Genomic DNA, 7,061 nt, shown 5'->3' with positions numbered 1-7,061 from the left:
AGCTGAGCGACCGAAACTAGTTATCATACTTTAATAGTGATGGGAAAATTGTAGTCTAGGCATTAAAAATTTTTTAATTAAAAAAATTAATAAACCAAATTAAGACTGCCATCTGCTCCCTGCCAATGTCAGGATTCATGAGGTGGTTAAGCGCCCAACTATTGATGCGAACATCTCACGGTCGACCCGCTGTCAGTCGTAGGATTTTAATCACTCGGTGATCATTTTTTAGCTTTAGTAATATTTGTTATTGTGCAAAATGTCAGGTTGTACCATTGTTCAGAGACCACATTAAACTGTAGGTTCCAATATTATAATAGGCTGGGTAAGCCATTTCAGACGTGGGAGCAAAGCAAAGCAAGTGCATACAATCGCCATTTGGACCGTGCCTCCTAGATAAAGCACTGCAGTGTTCAAAACAACCTTCCTGTTGATGACAAAAAATGGTTCAAATGGCTCTGAGCACTATGGGATTTAACATCTGAGGTCATCAGTCCACTAGAACTTAGACCTTCTTAAACCTAACTAACCTAAGGACACCACACTCATCCATGCCCGAGGCAAGATTCGAACCTGCAACCGTAGCAGTCGCACGGTTCCAGACTGAAGCACCTAGAACTGCTCGGCCACAGCGGCCAGCTGTTTGATGACAACAACATTTCAGTCAACTTTTAACCCCCTAAAAAAAAAAAGTAAAAATTGTCAACCTCTCTAAATTGAATCTTGCAATAGGTGCAGTTTCCTGTGGGTAAGCTATTTCTTCTCATTAGAAAATGAGAAGTGATTGCAGAATCTGAACTATTTTAAGTGAATACGGCAAGACATGGCAGATTTTGTGCAATTTTGCAGTGACAACTGTTGATGGAGGAACTATCGCATTGTCGCCATAAAATGGCACTTTCTTCTTTGCATAATAGAAGTCTATTCCCTTCATCTTAGTATTGAGAAGGTACCATATCCCACAGCAATATTACCCAGTGAAGTATACAAGTATGACATCCTTTGCATCGCAGAAAACAATCGACCATTACTTTTTCAGCTGCTGGGACCAATTTTCCTTCTTTAGAGCAGACCCACTGGAAAGCAACACTTTGTTTCAGTATTTCCTGGTCTCATTGATGGCTAAACTCAAAAGATCCCTTGGATCTCACTTTGACTGCTCCAAAAACATCTTCAAAGTTCAGAGTCATACCCACTTTTGGTCCACAATCAGCAAGCATGACATCCGTCTAGCATGTGATTTTTTTGGTACTAACTTGTCACATAAAATTTTAAAAACTGCCATTCCTATAGACACACTACAGCCTCTGCCCTTTTGTGCAATTTAATTTGAGAGTGAGAATTGTATCATGGACCATTCCTTTCCAGTTCTTGTGATAACATGTGGCAGGTGTCCTGGTTAAGTCTTGTTTAAGTTTGTTGATTCGATGTCTTATATGACATGACTGTGTGTTCAGTTTCACCTTTATATTGTCTGACATTTTCCCATCCCAAAAGTAGAATCCAGTTTTCCATCTCAGTGGAAACCACGTAACACAGCTCAGTGAAATGGCTGAAAAATCCGAAGCAGTGTGGGGAACTGTGTTATTTTTGTTTTAGCATAGCTCATGACAGTAACACCATCTTGCGTTAGCAGTGATGCCTCTCTTTAAACATGGGTACTTATTGAACCATCTCCTTACAGAAGATCAGCAAAATTATATATTAGGCTATTGTAATGTAATAATCGTAGCTGGAAAAACATATTTGTATAACCTAAATGATGCTCAGATTCAGAGATATGCAAAAGTGGTACACAGTAAATTTCTCTCAGGAACTCGGAACCTAAGATGTTGCCCACGAGTACCCGAATCGTGGTTCTAATGGGTGCACTTTTTCTGCTTACTGGTCAGCTGATCCGTTTGTCCATTTGTGTGGACTCGTTAGGAAAGTGCCTAAGACTCCACAGCTTTTATGGGTGAAAAAATTCCTTTTCATACTTTTAATCTAGATTCTCCACATTTTTTTTTCTTACAGTGTTCATGTTCCCTTATTTTAGAAGCTTTACTGTATTTGTACTTCTTGTTTCAAAAGTTTTGAACTCCTTTTTATGAAAATATTTTATTCTACATATACTTTTAACAATACATACTGTTTTAAGTTATAACAAAAACTGCAGCGACCACCATCCTGTAAACAAAAATAGTGGTCCTGTGTTTTTCACAGTGGTGCCCATGTACAAAACTTTCTCACTGGCTAGGTTGCACCACTTTTGAATTAAGACTCGAGCCACTTACACACTGACAATCTGTGTCGCTAATGGTGGGGTGACATCACTTGGAGCAGGGGATATTCTGTATGAGAGATACACACAGCTGTCGACAGTCGGTCAGCTCCCTGTGAAGGGGAAGTGAATATCTTCGAAAGCTCGTGTTTTAACTCAAACTTGATGCAGCTTCTCCACCAAGAAAATTTTATGTACAAAAGTGGTAGTTTTTGCATTGTGTGTTGCCTGTAGATAGGCAACATGAAAATATTTCTGGCAACCAAGTGGGTTTCTCTTGGTCCACAATTTACTTGAAAGCTGCTAGGAAATTATGTATTTATTTAAATCTGGCATAGACTTGCTGTCTGGAATGAACGATAATGTCCAGCAAGCTGTATTGTGGTGGACTCAGTACTGGTGTAGCAGCCAGACCATAAATGTTGATTAATTGTGGATTGCAAGTAATGAAACTGTGTACCATTTGAAAATTAAATGCAGTATTTGGCTTATAGAAATGTGTAAATTTATTATTTTTCCCTGTGTGCATTGATGTTGAATAGATGTTTATGCCTCATGAGTCACATACGGAACCTGAAATACATGCAGTGAAAATTGTTCCTTCCTGCTTCTGAAGGTAAGTTAGCTATAAAGAGGCCCAACTAGCATGTGGCATTTTTACCACACACATACTTAAAAAACAATAGATTTGTAGGTACTGCTACTACATGTAGACTTGTTGTTGTTGTGCTAGTCTTCAGTCCTGAGACTGGTTTGGTGCAGCTCTCCATTCTACTCTATCCTGTGCAAGCTTCTTCATCTCCCAGTACCTACTGCAGCCTACATCCTTCTGAATCTACTTAGTGTATTTATCGCTTGGTGTCCCTCTACGATTTTTACCCTCCACGCTGCCCCCAGTACCAAATTGGTGATCCCTTGATGCCTCAGAACATGTCCTACCAACCGATCCCTTCTTGTAGTCAAGTTGTGCCACAAACTGCTCTTCTCCCCAATTTCTTATCATTAGTTATGTGATCTACCCATCTAATCTTCAGCATTCCTCTGTAGCACCACATTTCGAAAGCTTCTATTCTCTTCTTGTCTAAACTATTTATCGTCCATGTTTCACTTCCATACATGGCTACACTCCATACAAATACTTTCAGAAACGACTTCCTGACACTTAAATCAATACTTGATGTTAACAAATTTCTCTTCTTCATAAACGCTTTCCTTGCCATTGCCAGTCTACATTTTATATCCCCTCTACTTCAACCATCATTAGTTATTTTGCTCCCCAAATAGTAAAACTCCTTTACTACTTTAAGTGTCTCATTTCCTAATCTAATTCCCTCGGCATCACCCGACTTAATTCGACTACATTCCATTATCCTCATTTTGCTTTTGTTGATGTTCATCTTGTATCCTCCTTTCAAGACACTGTCCACTCCGTTCAACTGCTCTTCCAAGTCCTTTGCTGTGTCTGACAGAATTACAATGTCATCGGTGAACCTCAAAGTTTTTATTTCTTCTCCATGGATTTAATACCTACTCTGAATTTTTCTTTTGTTTCCTTTACTGCTTGCTCAATATACAGATCGAATAACATCGGGGAGAGGCTACAACCCTGTCTCACTCCCTTCCCAACCACTGCTTCCCTTTCGACTCTTATAACTGCCATCTGGTTTCTGTACAAATTGTAAATAGCCCTTCGCTTCCTGTAGTTAACCCCTGCCACCTTCAGAATTTGAAAGAGAGTATTCCAGTCAACATTGTCAAAAGCTTTCTCTAAGTCTACAAATGCTAGAAACGTAGGTTTGCCTTTCCTTAATCTTTCTTCTAAGATAAGTCATAGGGTCAGTATTGCCTCACATGTTTCAACATTTCTACGGAATCCAAACTGATCTTCCCCGAGGTCGGCTTCTACCAGTGTAATTTAATGAGTGCCAACCATGTCCTCTGTAATGTTTGCAGTATGCAGTGGGTAAGTGCTGCTGGATTTCAATTAGGGATCAGAGGAGTTCACATCCTCTTCAACCATACAGGTTAAGATTTCTAATGGTTTCCATAAGTATGTTGTTTAGTTACCAGAGTGAACTTTTTACTCTGCAGCTGAGTGAGCATTTTAAAACTGTGTGCCGAACCTGCGACCTTTACCTTTCGCGGGGCTGTGTTAATCCAGCAGATGTGTCTGAGTGCAGCTCACAACCCATCTTCACCACCTTACTGCCACCAGTACCTCTCCCCCGGCCTTCTAAATTTCACAGAAGTTCTCTGACTGTGGTGGTTACCTGGACATCTGCAGATGCTTTTACATAAATGTATTTTCAAGAAACAAATTTGAGATTGTTACAATGCTTTCGACCCCTTACGAATCTTCTCAAATGCAAATGCAAATTGCGTGTGTGTCACATTGATTCATAATTGAGCAAACCTTCTTAAATGGCGAGTTGTGCAATGTAGTTAAGACAGTGGACAATTCATAAAAAAAAATGTATCCACTTGTAGAGAGCTATGTAAACACTGAATGATTGCACGAGCAAACAATTTTAGCAACAAAAAATGACACAGTTCGACAAAGAAATCGGCGAACACAGAAGGAAAAAATATTTAAATACATCGATAGAATGATAAACCAACTCGAAACCATAAATTTCTCGAGAAAATTCCTAAATTCACTAAACATTCCCAGTATGCCCTCGCAAAGAAGCTTCTAAACCTCATAGTTGAAGTGTTAACCAAAAAAGAAAAAGCAAGTCAGTATTCAAACAACAAATACCATTTGTTTCAGCTAATGTACTGTTCAGCTTTAAAAGATACCTTCCCATGTTGCACAGTGAATTCTTAAAGAATCTCATTTTTAGCATGGATTGTGTGTTTAACAACCACAAAACTTATTTGTGTTTGTATTACCAAATGTATAAGGTGCACTCAAATGAAAAGGTAAGTTCCCACATGCAGACTTTATTACTGAATAGAGCTGTATATAATGACCATTGCTGTTGAAGCAGTTATCCCGTCTTGGCTTGAGTTGAATGCTCTGGAAGAGCAGGCCCTTGGGTTGTGTGTGAAACCACACTGTCTCAGCTTGCTGCATTTCTTCATCCAATCCATAGTGGTGCCCCCAGAGCACAGAGGCTCAAGTCAGGTCTTCATTCGAGGTGTTCTAGCATTCCCACTTCCACGATGCCAAAAGATACTGTGTTCGATTGGCAACATGAGACCAGGCATTGTCGTCCAATACGATGATGCTTTAAGTGAGGTTACCCCGGTGTTTATTCTTGGTTGCTAGCCACAGCTGGCAGAGAGCATCACACTTTTTGTGGCATTTATTGTTTCTCTTTTGGAGACGAATTCCACTAGCAAAAGCCCCTGATCATCAAAGAACACAATCACCATGACCTTAGGAGCTCATATTGTGAAACAGATTTTCTTTGGTTTAGATGATCCTGCGTGCTTCCACTGCATATTCCCACATTTGGATTCTGGTTGAAACAGTGGGCATATGGATTCATCTCTGGCAGTGATCTCGGAAAGGCCTCATTCTGAATCGCGCCAAATGTTTCAGTGATATTCTCACTCTGTTTTGTTGCTGTTCCACAGCCATACATTTGGGGACCCACTGAGCACAAACCTTCCGGTAACCAAGTGTATTGCACACTGCCATTGGACATTTGTACTCTAGCACTAATGGCATCCGAGGTGACCCGTTTATAAGTCTGAAAGCAACTGTCAATATTAATTCTGATATTTCTCAATTCTATGAAGCAATTTGGGATGCTTGACCAACACAGCGAACATGACATAAGCCAATGAACCATTTTCCTCCAGACATTGTTAATCTTGGTCCTGGTCCTCAAATTCGACTCCAGGCATCTGTGACCAAATTGTCCACACCCTTGATATGCCTTCAGGATGTATACAACTCGGGAGATCCGGGAAAAACCCAGGAATTTTTTCGTTTTTCATCCAGGTAAAACCCGGGAATTTTTCATTGTTTTAGTTAACAGTTAAATTTTTGTGATTTTGACTGGTAAGAACCAATACTCTAACAAAGGATGTTACTGTATCCCGCTTCTGTAGAATAATACTGCAACAACAAAACATGAACGAGGGGATGAAAAAAAAAAAAAAAAAAAAAAAAACGAAAGATAAAACAGAAGTCGCTAAGGAAATGCGCCATATACAACAACAAAACACAGTGCTCATACAAACGTCTGCCCACAGCAAAGTGTGTCAAAGGCTTTAGGAAGAATATGTAATGCTTCCTAACAACAAATTGCCTCCAATGAGCGTGACGTGACAGCTGTTGTAAATAGATTCTTTTGAGCAGTTGCGAGCGGGCTCATGCGCATGCTCAGTTGAGTCATGTATGAGCAGTACCTTCTCCCGCTTCTGGCTAACAGATGTGTGGCTGGAGGCCACTGCTTCATATTGCCCCGGTTCGGAAATATTGTAGATCTGGGGCTGACGCACAGAGCAGCATGAGTTGTTGTGGGGAGGTGGGTAGTCTGCACGTGACCTGTGTTTATGTTTAGTGATTGTGCTGTTTCCTCTCTGTTTATTGCTCTCACGTCAAATGAAAACAAAGATTTCTGTGGCCGGGAGCTATCAAGTGAATTAAAAAACATTCACATAATTACGGAAGGCTAAAATATGTTGTTAGTTTAAGATTTTATTTTATTTCCACTTTTCTGACAGTCAAGGATTAATCGCCTTGCAGAGCAATGAAGTTATTTTTGGCAGTTTGCTGAAGAAATTTGGCTTTTATTAATCTTATCCACAGAGGCTGTCAGTATATTTGAAACGAAGTGTTTAA

Source organism: Schistocerca cancellata, chromosome 11, assembly GCF_023864275.1.
Source record: "Schistocerca cancellata isolate TAMUIC-IGC-003103 chromosome 11, iqSchCanc2.1, whole genome shotgun sequence".
Classification (NCBI taxonomy): Eukaryota; Metazoa; Arthropoda; class Insecta; order Orthoptera; family Acrididae; genus Schistocerca; species Schistocerca cancellata.
The sequence above is the reverse complement of the archived record's forward strand: the minus strand, read 5'-3'. Positions refer to the sequence as shown.